Genomic DNA, 16,683 nt, shown 5'->3' with positions numbered 1-16,683 from the left:
AATCAAACCCAGGTATCCTATGTCTCCTGCACTGCAGGAAGATGATATCATGCTGATGATACACACTGCTGATATCAGAAATGGGGGAGTACAAAGTGTTCTAAATTCCCTGGTAAAGTACAGGTGTGCCAGAGAGTGGGAAATGCAGTGGTGTGTTATTTCAGTGATGCTTCTGGGGGTGTCATGGCACAGGGGATTTCTGGATATGTCCTCCAGAGTGAAAGAGATTGCTGTCCTTTTCACTCGTTAAAACTAAGAGGCACAGTGCATGATGGACCCTTGACATTTTGGAGGAAACACTTACCCATATTTGGGACCCCACCTCTGATCCCTTACTGAGCAATCCACAAACCTGACTCCTTTCAGCAGCAGCCAGAGCAGGAGAACCTACTCTTTTCACTGACTTCTGTGGCCCAGGACCTCAAATGGTATCCAAGCAGTGCCAGAGGGGAGGGATAGATGGAGTCTGTGGAGTTCTGATAGTGTAAATCAAACCCATGCTTTCTTTGACAAATTGCTATTCTCCTTTCAAGAAACTCTTGGTTTGTTACTGATGCCTAAGCATGGGACATCCAGTCACCATGTCATTCATTGTACATTGGGCTATTCGACCCACCTAGACACAGAGGTGGGGCTTTCAGGGCTAACGCAGCTCCTGCAGGCAAAAAGGATTAATAAATAAATGCTTCATATTCCTGACACATCTTCACTTTTGTACTATGGCCTTCTCAACTTATCCTAATGTTGCAGTTGTTAATCTAGACATATTTTTCTCAGACTAAGATATTCAGGGAGGCCTGGCATGCTGCAGAGTATGGGGTTGTGAAGAGTCAGACAAGACTAGGTGACTGAACAACAACAACATATTCATCGCTCTAGGAGTACTCTGCAGTGTGCTTGAGAGTGCCTAACGCCTATGACCAGTTCTGGTCGAAGAAAACATTTGAGCTCAGTTTAGCATAACTTTGAGCAGAACTTCTAATTGTTTATTTCTCTTAAAAGGAATGATGTTGGATGTACAGGCCTATATTGATTTATGGGCAATAGATAACAAATAATAAATTGCATTTTGAGTAAACTGATTAGAGTATGTTACAGCCTCAGAAAAAGAACTCTGATCAATACATAAGATTCAAAAATTGTATTTCCCATGCACCCTTTCTCAGGAAGCTACTTGAAGATGTATCTCACCAAAGAAAGGGTATATAGACAACGGCATAGGGTCATGGAAACAGAATACCTAACAGAGGAGAGACACAGCAGGTCCAAGGTGCAACCAGCGCAGTTTGGGGCAGTAGGCTGAAGCAGTTCAGAAAGGAAAGTTTTTTAAAGGAGAAAAAAGTAGAATGAAACAGTTACACATTATGAATAAGTATATGGGCTCCCCAGGTATTGGCACTAGTGGTAAAGAACCCACCTCCCAGTGCAGGAAACATGAGACGAGGGTTCTATCCCTGGGTCGGGCAGATTCCTTGGAGAACTGAATGGCAACCCACTCCAGTACTCTTGCCTGGACAATCCCCATGGACAGAGGAGCCTGGCAGGCTACAGTCCACGGGGTCGCAAAGAGTTAGACATGACTGAAGTGACTTAGCATAGCACGTATATGAAAAACAGTATACAAAGGAGTCTTACAATTCTGTGGGAGAATTTTGTAAAAGTAAGGTAAAGGTACATAAGGAAGTAAGAAAATATTAAAAGAGCATGATTACCAGTGCAAAGAAAAAGCAGCAATAAAAATGAACATTATGTAGTTAAAGTTAAGCACTCCATGTTAATTTGGCCCAAAACTAAGATATCTGAGGGGTGAATGGCTGAAAAATGAGACGGAATGGGATGGTGTAAGAAAGTTAAATGCTCAGATTCAACCATTGGCAGGTGATTGTCTAAAATACATACATTGGAGAGCCTACTGTTTGAACATGAATTTAAACAATGGAAAAAGAGAAAACAAAAACAGTGAAATATAGTTGTCTCTGGACGCCAATGCTCAAAATTCTCCAAGCCAGGCTTCAGCAATATGTGAACCATGAACTTCCTGATGTTCAAGCTGGTTTTAGAAAAGGCAGAAGAACCAGAGATCAAATTGCCAACATCCACTGGATCATGGAAAAAGCAAAAGAGTTCCAGAAAAACATCTATTTCTGCTTTATTGACTATGCCAAAGCCTTTGACTGTGTGGATCACAATAAACTGTGGAAAATTCTTCAAGAGATGGGAATACCAGACCACCTGATCTGCCTCTTGAGAAATTTGTATTCAGGTCAGGAAGCAACAGTTAGAACTGGACATGGAACAACAGACTGGTTCCAAATAGGAAAAGGAGTTTGTCAAGGCTGTATATTGTCACCCTGTTTATTTAACTTCTATGCAGAGTACATCATGAAAAACGCTGGACTAGAAGAAACACAAACTGGAATCAAGATTGCTGGGAGAAATATCAATCACCTCAGATATGCAGATGACACCACCCTTATGGCAGAAAGTGAAGAGGAACTCAAAAGCCTCTTGATGAAAGTGAAAGTGGAGAGTGAAAAAGTTGGCTTGAAGCTCAACATTCAGAAAACGAAGATCATGGCATCCAGTCCCACCACTTCATGGGAAATAGATGGGGAAACAGTGGAAACAGTGTCAAACTTTATTTTTCTGGGCTCCAAAATCACTACACATGGTGACTGCAGCCATGAAATTAAAAGACGCTTACTCCTTGGAAGGAAAGTTATGACCAACCTAGATAGCATATTCAAAAGCAGAGACATTACTTTGCCAACAAAGGTTCATCCAGTCAAGGCTATGGTTTTTCCTGTGGTCATGTATGGATGTGAGAGTTGGACTGTGAAGAAGGCTGAGTGCCGAAGAGTTGATGCTTTTGAATTGTGGTGTTGGAGAAGACTCTTGAGAGTCCCTTGGACTGCAAGGAGATCCAACGAGTCCATTCTGAAGGAGATCAGCCCTGGGATTTCTTTGGAAGGAATGATGCTAAAGCTGAAACTCCAGTACTTTGGCCACCTCATGCGAAGAGTTGACTCATTGGAAAAGACTCTGATGCTGGGAGGGATTGGGGGCAGGAGGAGAAGTGGACGACAGAGGATGAGATGGCTGGATGGCATCGCTGACTCAATGGACCTGAGTCTGAGTGAACTCCGGGAGTTGGTGATGGACAGGGAGGCCTGGCATGCTGCGATTCATGGGGTCGCAAAGAGTCGGACACAACTGAGCGACTGATCTAATCTGATCTGGACGCCAAAAGGGATTGGGACAGAGGAGTCCTCATTGTAGTTCTATTGAGATATTTCTCTATTTCCTCCCTAGTAACTGGTCTACTTTGAAAAAGAAAAAAATCATTACTAGATTGTTTTAGTTTGGACGTTTGTATTAACCTAGAGAATAACCATATCATCCTATGGTTTCAAATCTACTAGCATAGTATTTCATCCAAGTATTCAGGAATCAGTATAGAATAACAGGCAATTTTTTTTTTTTTCCCTTAACCATACCATGCAGCATACAGGATCTCAGTTCACCCACCAGGGATCAAACCCGTGCCTCTAGCAGTGGAAGCCCAGAATTCTAACCAATGGACTGCCAGTGAAGTCCTCAGAGAATTTATTTTAGAGCAATATTTCTGGAATTTCTCTTATTACAGAAATAATGGTTTACAAATATCTGGACATCCTTTAGCCCAGTTAAGTTGACACAGGAAATTAACCATCACATCTATAAGTCTTCCACTGAAGAGAAAGCCATTTATTGCCACAAGCTCTTTAAGTAATGAGTTTTGAATCACTGCTCTACCATAGTGCAAATATCCTCTCAAATTGGTCATTTTTTCTTTCAAATTTAATATTTTTGAAAAATATGTTAACTTCTTTCTTACTGTGTCATTAAAAAAGTGTATTAGTTCATAATATTTGCTCTTGCTTTAAAAGGCTTTGTCCAGTGACAAAATTATGTAAATATTTACCTATATTTTTAGGACTTTCACAGTTTTTGTAAATTAAAAGTTCATCCCATCAAAATTACAATTTTATTTTAATTAAATATTTTCAGAATAATTTTGAGTATTTTGCAAATAAATTTTATTTGGAAAATTACTATTTTAAAATACATAACATTCAGAGATCAGATCAAAATAGCAGAGGTGTATGATACGGAGCTCACCTTCTCCCTTACAGATACATCGAAAAATATCTACGTGTGTAACGACTCTCACAGAACATCTGCTGAACACCGGCAGAAGTCCTCAGACTCCAAAAGAGCAAGAAAATCTCCAAGTAACTGGGTAAGACAAAAGACAAAAAAAAAAAAAAAGACAGAGAAAGAAATTGGGATGGGATCTGCACCTTTGGGAGGGAGATGTGAAGGAGGAAAAGGTTTCCACACACTGGGAAGTCCCCTCACCGGTGGGGACAGAGAGCGCTTTGGAGCCTTGGAGGAGAGCACAGCAACAAGTGTGCTGAGGGCAAAGCAGAGAGACCTGCACAGAGCGTGGGTGCTGACCCACACTTCCCAGCCTGAGAGGCTTGTCTACTCAGCCAATGGAATGGGTTGGGGCTGAGTACTGAGGCTCAACTTCGAAGGTCAAATGCCAGGGGGAGGACTGGGGTTCACTGTGTGAAGACCGCTAGAGGGGGCTAGGTTGTAGAGCACCACAAATGAGGGAGTCTGGGAAGAAGCCTCTCACTAGAGAGGCAAGGGACCATTGTTAGAGGGTGTGCACAGAGACAGAGGAGTCTGCCACAGGAGCTTCTTTCTCTGTGTGCCTACGGGTGGCAGGGCACTGCCTACACGAGCTCCAGGGAAAACAGAACTACCATATGACCTAGAAAACCCACTTATGGACATAAACCTAGAGAAAAATCTGTAAGTCAAAAAGATACATGTATTTCAAAGTTCACTGCAGCACTATTTATGATAGCCAGGATGTGAAAGCAGCCTAAATGTTCATCAACAGAGGAATGGATAAAGACGATGCAGTACATATACACATTAGAAACAATGAAACTGTTCCATTTGCAGAGATGTGGGCAGATTGAGAGACTGTCACACTGAGTGAAGTAAGTCAGAAAGAGAAAAACAAATATTGTATAATATCACCTGTATGTGTAGAATCTAGAAAAACAACACAGATGAACTTAATTTGCAAAGCAGAAATAAAGATACAGACATAGAGAACAAACATACGGATATCAAAGGGTAAAGGAGAGGTGGGATGAATTGGGAGATTGGGATTGACATATATACACCACTATGCATCACTTCATGGGAATAGATGGGTAAACAGTGGAAACAGTGTCAGACTTTATTTTTCTGGGCTCTAAAATCACTACAGATGGTGACTGCAGCCATGAAATTAAAAGACACTTACTCCTTGGAAAAAACATTATGGCCAACCTAGATAGCATATTGAAAAGCAGAGACATTACCTTGCCAACAAAGGTCTGTCTAGTCAAGGCTATGGTTTTTCCAGTGGTCATGTATGGATGTGAGAGTTGGACTGTGAAGAAAGCTGAGAGCCAAAGAATTGATGCTTTTGAAATGTGGTGGTGGAGAAGACTCTTGAGAGTCCCTTGAACTGCAAGGAGATTCAACTAGTCCATTCTGAAGATCAGCCCTGGGATTTCTTCAGAAGGAATGATGCTAAGGCTGAAATTCCAGTACTTTGGCCACCTCATGTGAAGAGTTGACTCATTGGAAAAGACTCTGATGCTGGGAGGGATTGGGGGCAGGAAGAGAAGGGGACAACAGAGGATGAAATGGCTGGATGGCATCACTGACTCGATGGACGTGAGTCTGAGTGAACTCCGGGAGTTGGTGATGGACAGGGAGGCCTGGTGTGCTGCGATTCATGGGGTCGCAAAGAGTCGGACATGACTAAGCGACAGAACTGAACTGATGCATAAAATGGATAACTAATGAGAACCTACCACACAGCATGGGGAACTCAACTCAATGCTCTGGTGAACTGAGCAGGAAGGAAATCTAAAAAAAGAGGCGGCATTTGTATGTGTATAGCTGATTCTGTATAGCAGAAACTAACACAACATTGTAAAGTAACTCTGCATGTGTGTGTGCTCAGTCGCTTCAGTGTTGCCCAACCCTTTTCAACCTTATGGACTGTATGTAGCCCTCCAGGCTTCTCTATCCATGGGATTCTCCAGGCAAGAATACTGAAGTGAGTTGCCATGCCTTCCTCCAGGGGATCTTTCCGACCCAGGGATCAAACCTGCATCTCCTGCATTGCAGGCAGATTCTTTACTGCTGAAGTCCTGTAAAGCAACTATACTTCAATAAAAATTAGTTAACAACAACAACAACAAAAAATCCCCTGGACTCCTACCACCCAGAACTCCTACCACCGAACTTTCTCCTTTGCCACCCTCCCCAACAGTTTCCCACAAATTATATCAAAGTAAACACTGTACTTTGCATTTGCTTCTCTCATTCACTATTCGTGAGTATACTCTGCATTATCCTTTTGATGGCGGTGCTTCTTGGCTGCATCTTCATCTATTTCACCTTCTTTAATCAACAGACATCATCTTCCATTTTTTTAATCACTATATACAATGCTCATTAAATATTGTGCACAATCAATTTTGCTGACAAGTATGGCACGGACTCTTAGGAGTAGAAATCCTACCTCAGCGGGAGGGGGGAAGGATAAATTAGGAATTTGGGATTAACAGGTAAACATGCACATGCTTGCTTAGTCGTTTCAGTCATGTCCGACCCTATGTGACCCTATGGACTGTAGCCTGCCATCTCCTCTGTCCGGAGGATTCTCCAGGCAAGAATACTGGCATGGGTAGCCATTCCCCTCTCCAGGGGATCTTCCCCACCCAGGGATTGAACCTGGGTCTCCCACATTGCAGGCATATTCTTTACTGCCCTTCTTATAGCCAAATAAAATTCCTTGCATGAATACAGCACATTTTATTTGTCCATTCATCAGTTGATGGACATATGATTTATTTACACTTTTTGGCTATTAAGAATAATGCTACTATGAATAGTCATGTACAAGTTTTGTGTGGACATGTGTTTTCATTTCTCTTGGGTATATACCTAGGAATGGAGTTGCTGGGTCTAATAGCAATTCTGTTCAACTTTTCGAGGAATTGTCAACTGTTTTCCAAAGCAGCTACAAATCTTTTACATTCTTATCAACAGTGTATGAGGATTCTAATTTCTCCACATGGTCATCAAAACTTGTTACTGTCTTTTAATTTTTAATGGTCACTTAGTGGGCTGAAAAGGAGAAGGCAATGGCACCCCACTCCAGTACTCTTGCCTGGAGAATCCCATGGATGGAGGAGCCTGGTAGGCTGTGGTCCATGGGGTCGCGAAGAGTCTGACATGACTGAGCTACTTCACTTTCACTTTTCACTTTCACGCACTGGAGAAGGAAATGGCAACCCACTCCAGTGTTCTTGCCTGGAGAATCCCAGGGACGGTGGAGCCTGGTGGGCTGCCGTCTATGGGGTCGCACAGAGTCAGACACGACTGAAGTGACTTAGCAGCAGCAGCAGTGGGCTGAAAGTATCTTATTGCAGTTTTGATTTGTGTTCCCCTAATGACTAAGGTTAGCATATCGAAAAGCAGAGACATTACTTTGCCAACAAAGGTTCGTCCAGTCAAGGCTATGGTTTTTCCTGTGGTCATGTATGGATGTGAGAGTTGGACTGTGAAGAAAGCTGAGTGCCAAAGAATTGATGCTTTTGAACTGTGGTGTTGGAGAAGACTCTTGAGAGTCCCCTGGACTGTAAGGAGATCCAAACAGTCCATTCTGAAGATCAGCCCTGGGATTTCTTTGGAAGGAATGATGCTAAAGCTGAAACTCCAGTACTTTGGCCACCTCATGTGAAGATGCTGGGAGGGATTGGAGGCAGGAGGAGAAGGGGACGATGGAGGATGAGATGGCGGGATGGCATCACTGACTCGATGGACCTGAGTCTGAGTGAACTCCGGGAGTTGGTGATGGACAGAGAGGCCTGGCGTGCTGCGATTCATGGGGTGGCAAAGAGTCAGACACGACTGAGCGACTGAACTGAACTGAATGACTAAGGGGGCTTCCCTTGTAGCTCAGTTGGTAAAGAATCTGCCTGCAATGCAGGAGACCTGGGTTCAATCCCTGGGTCGGGAAGATCCCCTGGAGAAGGAAATGGCAACCCACTCCACTATTCTTGCCTGGAGAATTCCATGGACAGAGGAGCCTGGCAGGCTACAGTCCATGGGGTTGAAAAAGTCGGACATAGCAACTAAACCACTATCAATGACTAAGGAGGGCTTCCCAGGTGGCACTAGCGGGAAAGTATCCTCTTGCCAATGCAGGAGACATGAGACTAGGGTTCAATCCCTGGGTCAGGAAAATTTCCTACAGGACAGCATGCCAACCCACTCTAGTATTCTTGCCTGGAGAATCCTATGCACAGAGGAGGCTAGTTGCTACAGTCCATAAAGTTGCAAAGAGTGCACATGACTGTGCACACTTTGGACATGACATAGTGACTTAGCACAATGCATGCAATGACTAATGATACTGAGCATCTTTCCATGTGCTTGTTGCTCATTTGTATACTTCTTTGGAAAAATACCCGTTTCTAACTTTTGTCTATTTATAAATTGGGTTGTCTTTATGTTACTGTTGTTATCGAGTTGTAAAGGTTCTTTATATATCCTGGATATTCAATCCTTACTAGATAGATAATTTGAAGATATTTCCTCTCATTTTGTGGTTATCTTTTCACTTTCTTGATAGTATCCTTCAAAGCACAAAACCACAAATATTTTTAAAAAATTTATTATGTCCAATTATCTATTTTTCCTTTGGTTGCTTGTGCCTTTTGCATCATATTAAGAAACTGCCGAATTCAAAGTCATAAAGATTGACAACTGTGTTTTCTTCCAATAGCTTTATAGTTTTGCTCTTACATTCAGGTCTCTCATCGATTTGAATTAATTTTTGTATTATGATGTGGAGTAGAAGTCCAACTTCACGCCTTTGCATGTGCACATACAATTGTTCCAGCATACTGGTTGAAAAGACTTTTTTTTTTCCTATTGAATGCTCTTGACACCCTTGTCAAAATCAATTACTTATAAATGTATGCATTTATTTCTGGACTCTCAATGCTATTCCATAGATTTGGAATCTATTCCATATGCCAGTACCATACAGTCTTGATTACTGTAGCCTTCAAGTAAATTTTAAAATTGGAAAATGTGAGCGTTTCAACTTTGTTCTTGTTTTTCAACATTGTTTTGACTATCCTGGGTCCTTTGCACTTTTACCTGAATTTCAGGATCAGCTTGTCAATTTCTGAAAAAGAAAATCCAATTGAGTTTTTTTTATAGGAATTGTAATGAATCTATAGATCAATTCGGAAAGTGTTGCCATCATTACAATATTGTTTCCCAATTTATGAACAAAAGGTATCTTTATTTAGTTCTTTCTTTCAAGAGTTTTGTAGTTTTCAGGGTACAAGTCTTACACTGTTTTGTTAAATTTGTCAAATATATTCCTAATTGTTTTATTATTTTGATGCTACTGTAAGTAGAACTGTGTTCTTAATTTCACTTTTGGATTGTTAATTGTTACTGTATAAAATACAGGTATACATTTACTAAAAATACTGGCATTGTACACTTAAAATGGACGTATCCTTATGAAGATCTCAATAAAGCTATCATAAATCAAAGCTTTAAAAAAATAAAAATACAATTGATTTTTGCACATTGACCTTATGTCCTGCAGTCTTGCTAAATTTATTTGGCCCAGTAGCTTTTTTTTTTTTGCTGGAGTTTTCAGGAGTTTCTATATACAAGATCATGTGATTTGTGGATAGAGAGAGTTTTATTTCTTCCTTTCCAATATGGATGTCTTCGGTTTCATTTTCTTACCTAATTGTCCTGACCATAAACCTCCAGTACTATGTTGAACAGGAGAAGGAAGAATGGACATCTTCACCTTGTTTGTGATCTCAGGGGAAAAGTTTTCAGTCTTTCATCATTAAGTATGATACTAGTTGTGGGTTTTTCACAGTTCCCCTTTATCAGGCTGACAAAGTTCCCTTCAGTTCCTAGTCTATTGATATTTTAAGTCATGAAAGGATTTTGTCAATTTTTTTCTGCATATATATATGCATGTGATTTCTGTCATTTATTCTATTAACATGCTGTATTGATTTTATTATGTTTAACCAAGCTTGCATTCCTAAAATAAATCCCACTTGACCATGGTGCAATATCATAAACTCTTCTAAAAAAAAAAGAGAATACATCCCAATTCATTCTGTTACTATGATACCAAAAAGCAGACAAAGATATCATAAGAAAACTACAGACGAATATACTTTATGAATATAGATGCAAAAATCTTCAACAAAATGCTAGCAAACCAAGTTTTGGAATATATAAAAAGAATTATATATCAAAACCAATTTGGGGGAATTGGGAGTGAGAAATAATATGCATGAGATTTCCTTTGGGAGCAATGGAAATATTCTGAAATTAGCAAAGATGCTCGCACAACTTTGTGAATATACCAAAAAACTGTACACATTAAAAGGGCAAACATTACAATATTTGAAATATATCTTTTTTACAGGAAGCTGTCTTTCCTTTATTTTTCCTCTTTCATTCTTCTTTCTGCCCACAAGGCAGATGCGATGCAAATTAGGAAAAACATGTTAAGGGACATGTTAAGAGCAATAAGACAGTAAGAAACTGGGTGTTTGAATGACCTTCCAGATTAGAATGGTTTAGCCCCATAGACTGCTTATAAGTTCAGACATTTACAAAAGAAAAAACCTGCTGCTGCTGCTAAGTCGCTTCAGTCATGTCCGACTCTGTGCAACCCCATAGACGGCAGCCCACCAGGCTCCCCCATCCCTGGGATTCTCCAGGCAAGAACACTGGAGTGGGTTGCCATTTCCTTCTCCAACGCATGAAAGTGAAAAGTGAAAGGGGGTTGCTCAGTCGTGCCCGACTCTTTGTGGTTCCTTAAATGGAGGAGACACGGGTTCGATCCCTGGGTTCGGAAGATCCCCTGGAGGAGGAAATGGCAACCCACTCCAGTTTCTTGCCTGGGAAATCCCACGGATCGAGGAGCCTGGTGGGCTACAGTCCAGGGAGTGTCAGAGTCTGACACGACTGAAACAACTTAGGATGTGATTCTTCCTTAGGGTTTTTCTTGTTTGTTTAGGTTACTTTTATTAGGCTCTTATTAAAGCATCCCATCCAATATCCTAAATCAGTTAGATTGGTCCTACTTTTTCACTACTACAAACAGTTCTGCAATGATAATCCTCACACACACTTCTTGAACGTGTGTTAGTTTTTTTAGGGTAAACACCTTTGAAGGGAAATTGCTGTCATTTGCTCAGTTGTCACAATGATTGTCAGGTATGCACAACTTCAGTTTCACATAGTATGTTTATTTTCCTAAGTGGTTGAACTAACTTTCCAGCAATAAGTTAGGATTTCACGTTTTCTCAAATCCTCACCATTATTTGGTCTTTTGAAGCATATTATGTTTTGTCAGCCTGATAGGTGTGAAATAGCATTCCATTATTGTTGTCATTCGAATTTCCCTAGGATTACTGGAACAGAGAATTATTTCACATTTATTGACCATTTGGGTTCTTTCATGAATTGACTGTCCATAACCTTCACTGATTTTCCCATTATGTCAAACATCATTTTCTTAATGATTTGTAGACATTTTCATAAATGTTGTTGATTACTTGTTTTTGCCATTATCTTCTACTTGTATATGGCTTACATTCTCACATTGTTTGCAATAATTTTAATCATATGTAAATCATTGTTTTAACATGCTCAAATGTATCAATATTTTCTTTTTATGATTTGTTCTTTAAACCTTATTTAAGAAAATATTTCTTAGACCTATGTCATAAAGATATTTTCCTATTCTAACTTTTGAAATCTTTATTGTTTTCTTTTCATTTTTAGGTTTTATTCCATTTAAAATTTGTTGTTATGGGTATGAAGCATGTATCAAATTTTATTTCTTTTTTATGTAGAGCTAATTGCTCAGGAATCATGTATTCATAAGCTCACACTTTCACTGATGAACTTCCTATACTATCTATGTCTCTCAGTAAAATTTAATCATTTCTACCTTAATTTCACTGAGGATATAATATTCATTATTTCACTCCTTTGAAATTTGTTAAGGCTTGCTTTATGGCCCAAATGTGATCAGTTTTTGGAAATATTATGTGGGCACTTGAAACCACGTGCACTGTGCTGCTACTGGATATATTAATTTATAAATATCACTTGGGTCCATTGTTAAACATGTTACTCAAATCTGTTGGATGTGTATTAACATTACTGTTATCTGAGTATTTATCAGTTAGAAACAGAAATGTCCTAAAATCTCTCATCATGATAGACATATATATTTCTCCCTCAAGATGTTTCTATATATTTCTGCTTTACTTTTTTGTTTTTATGTATTTTGAGTTAATATTTTAGGTACATCCCAGTACAGAATTGTTATATTTTATTGAATTAACTTTTATAACTATGAAATGTCTCTTTTTAGCTCTAGTGACACATTTTTGTTTCAAAGTCTTCTGTGTTTCATATTATACAAGTACTCCAGTTTTTCTTTCTTCATTTTTTTGATGGGGGTATTGATGTTTGTATAGTGTGTTTTCCAGTCTATGGTCTTTACCTTTAAATTGGAAGAGTTAGTTCATTTATATTCAATGTAATTATAAATTTGGGTTTAACTCTATCTTATTTTTTTAACTTTTTTATTTTTTATTGGAGTACAGACAATTAATGATATTATAATAGTTTCAAGAGGACAGCAAAGGAACTCAGCAATACGTATATATGTATCCATTCTCTTTCAACTCCCCTCTTATGCAGGCTGCCAAATAACATTGAGTAGATTATTACTTTTTAAAATTTATTCTACCTGTCTACAGTCTTTTTACTCTCTTTTATTGCATTCTTCTAAACTTATTGTTTTACATTACTTCATTTTCCCCACCTATTAGCTTGGTAATTATTTTCTGCTGTACAAATTCTTAGATTCCAACACAGAACTACTAAATCAGAAACTAGGGTGGAATCTCTGATTCAGTGGGTTTAGGATGGGTTTGAGAACATGCATTACTAACAAGCTCACAAATGATGCTGATGTTTCTTGTCCACTGATTACACTTTGAGAATCACTGATTTGAAGGAAGAAATTGACTAGAAAAAAGGGATTAGTGAAGAGACACTGTAATAACCAAAGCAAATTGTAGTATCTTTGACCAGAACAGCTCAGTTCACTTCAGTAGCTCAGTTGTGTCTGACTCTTTGTGACCCCATGGACCACAGCACGCCAGGCCTTCCTGTCCATCAAAAAATCCCAGAGCTTACTCAAATTCATGTCCATCATGTTTGTGATACCATCCAACCATCTCATCCTCTGTCATCCACTTCTCCTCCTGCCTTCAATCTTTCCCAGCATCAGGGTCTTTTCAAATGAAAAGGTGGCAAAGTATCAGGTGGCCAAAATATTGGAGTTTGAGTTTCAGCATCAGTCCTTCTAATGAATATTCATAATTGATTTCATTTAGGATGGACGGATTGGATCTCCTTGCAGTCCAAGGGACTCTCAAGAGTCGTCTCCAACACCACAGTTCAAAAGCATCAATTCTTTGGCGTTCAGCTTTCTTTATAGTCCAACTCTCACATCAATACAAGACTACTGGAAAAACCATAGCTTTGACTAGACAGACCTTTGTTGGCAAAGTAATGTCTTTGCTTTTTAATACGCTGTCTGGGTTGGTCATAGCTTTTCTTCCAAGGAGCAAGCGTCTTTTAATTTCATGGCTGCACTCACCATCTGCAGTGATTTTGGACCCCCCAAAATAAAGTCTCTCACTGTTTCCACTGTTTCCCCATCTATTTCCCATGAAGTGATGGGACCAGATGCCATGATCTTCGTTTTTTGAAAGTTGAGTTTTAAGCCAGTTTTTCACTCTCCTCTTTCACTTTCATCAAGGGGTTCTTTAGTTCTTCTTCACTTTCTGGCATAAGGGTGGTATCATCTGCATATCTGAGGTTATTGATATTGCTCCTGGCAATCTTGATTCCAGCTTGTGCTTCATCCAGCCTGGCATTTCGCATAATGTACTCTGCATATAAGTTAAATAAGCAGGGTGACAATATACAGCCTTGATGTACTCCTTTCCCAATTTGTAACCAGTCTGTTGTTCCATGTCCAGTTCTAACTGTTGCTTCTTGACCTGCACAGAGATTTCTCAGGAGGCAGGTTAGGTGGTCTGGTGTTCCCATCTCTTGAAGAATTTTCCACAGTTTGTTTTGATCCACACAGTCAAAGACTTTGACATAATCAATAAAGCAGATGTTTTCTAGTATTCTCTTGCTTTTTCAATGATCCAGCAGATGTTGGCAGTTCGATCTCAAGTTCCTCTGCCTTTTCTAAATCCAGCTTGAACATCTGGAAGTTCATGGTTCATGTACTGTTGAAGCCTGTCTTGGAGAATTTTGAGCATTACTTTGCTAGTGTGTGAGATGAGTGCAATTGTGCGGTAGTTTGAACATTCTTTGGCATTGCCTTTGTTTGGGATTGGAATGAAAACTGACCATGACAGTGGCAGTAAAAATCAGACAAAGTATTAATACCAGAGAATAATGATACCATTAATAGAAACAAAAGATTCTAGAAGAGAAGCTGGTTTTAGAGAGATAAACATGATATTCTTTTGCCATTTTTATTCTTGTAACAAAGGAAATAGAAGATAATTATAATGAGAATAGAAGATTTTAGTCTCAGTAAGCATTATTATTTTCTGACTTTTTATTCTTGAGAATTATTTTAAAATTAAGTTGTGTTGATAAGGACAATTACATAAATTTATTTATACACAGGAAAAAAGTATTAAACTTCTGATATTATAATTTAATTTTACAGGATATATTGATGAGATGGTTGGATGGCATTACCGACTCAATGGACATGAGTTTGAGGAAACTCTGGGAGTTGGTGATGGACAGGGAAGCCTGGCGTGCTGCAGTCCATGGGGTCACAAAGAGTCAGACATGACTGAGTGACTGAACTGAACTGAACTGATTGATAATTTCCACTAATGAGATACAACATCAATAAGTGCTTCTACAATGTTGTTAAATTATAACTAGTAAATTGGACATCAGATAAGGTTTCAAAGTCCATTTGGTCTATTGCATCAGTTAGATGAATGGGTATTTCTTCACATGTGCTTCAAGGTACAGAGAACTTTCAGTGACCCAATCTGCTGGATTCTGCTAACAAACCAAGCAAATACATGAAATAAATTTGTTTGATTAGTTTATTTACCAAAATGGTCACAGATTTAAATAATTTAATAAACATATGGTTTTCAATTTTATAACTGATTATTTTAAAAGAAAAGAGGATATTACCACAACTCAAATTACAAATTTTTACACATTAGTTTATGTGTCTTAGAGAATACCAAAGGCACAGCATGAGGAACAGTTAGAAACATATGTAATATTGAAAACCATTCTGTTCAGTATTATACTGTGAGTATTTATGGTAATTGTAATATAAATGTATAGTTTGTCTAGGAACTCAATTGTTAAAATTCTGGTAAAGACAGAGAAAAAAAATTTAAACCCAAGGTAAATAAAATGAGTGACATCGTCACTCATAAATGAGTATTAAAAACATTTCAGATAAACAAAACTGACAACTTATAAAAAGCTTTATAATTGAGGTAAGTTTGTAATAATGGAAAATATATGCATTTTCCCCAAAACTTAAACCGAAATATATTGTAATATTACAAACCTCTCATGTAAAAGTAAAAAGTTTCTGATTAGAGTTTGAGATACATAATTTTGAGAGTTTTTACAAATAATTAAGACCTTCATAAACAGCATCCACAAATGGATGCCAGAGGTGGCTCATGGTTAAGTACTCTCAGACAGGAAGATCCTAGCAGTCTGCAGAGTAGATTGTTTGCAAAGAGCTGTAATAGGTGGACATAATCTGACCAAACTTTCAAATATCTAATCATATTAGTCACCTACTCAAAAGCCTCACTTGGCTTCTGTGTTAGTTTCCTATTGCTGCTATAGCAGAAACTTAGTGGCTCAAAATAAATGTATTAACTTGCAATTCTGGAGGACAGAATTCCAAAACGGGTCTCACTGAGCTAAAATCAAGACACCAGCTGGGCTATACTCCTTTCTGAAGCCTCTAAGAAAGAATCCATTTTCTTGCCTTTTCCCGCCTGCATTCTTTGGCTCATGTCCCTCTTCTGTATTCAAAGCTGCCAACAGTCAGTTGAGTTGTCTTCAAATCGCATCACTCTGACCTCCTCTTCCACATTTAAAGGTGCTTGTGATTCTAGAGCCCACCAGCACATCTCCCTATTTTAAGGTCAGCTGATTAGCAAATTTAACTGCGTCTGCAACCTTGACTTCCCTTTGCTGCATAACATAAGATATTCACAGATTCTAGGGATTAGTATGTGACCACCTTTGGTAGATGGGCATAGATTCTTCTTACTATGGGTTCCCAATGTTCACTAAACCCACACTGTCTGTCAAGGACCTCTATATTACTGGCCCCAATTTACTCTCCTGCCTTATCCCAGGTGGCACTAGTGGTTAAGAACC

At 39.0% G+C, this 16,683-nt stretch overlaps 1 protein-coding gene across 2 annotated transcripts in view; it reads right to left on the bottom strand.

The window, feature by feature from the left end:
- The window catches only part of KCNMB4 (potassium calcium-activated channel subfamily M regulatory beta subunit 4), an 82,333-nt gene that overhangs the window by 55,826 nt on the left and 9,824 nt on the right, over positions 1-16,683 (bottom strand). The window lies entirely within an intron of this gene.

This window comes from Bos indicus x Bos taurus, chromosome 5 (assembly GCF_003369695.1).
Source record: "Bos indicus x Bos taurus breed Angus x Brahman F1 hybrid chromosome 5, Bos_hybrid_MaternalHap_v2.0, whole genome shotgun sequence".
NCBI lineage: Eukaryota > Metazoa > Chordata > Mammalia > Artiodactyla > Bovidae > Bos > Bos indicus x Bos taurus.
This window is presented reverse-complemented; position numbering and strand designations above follow the sequence as displayed.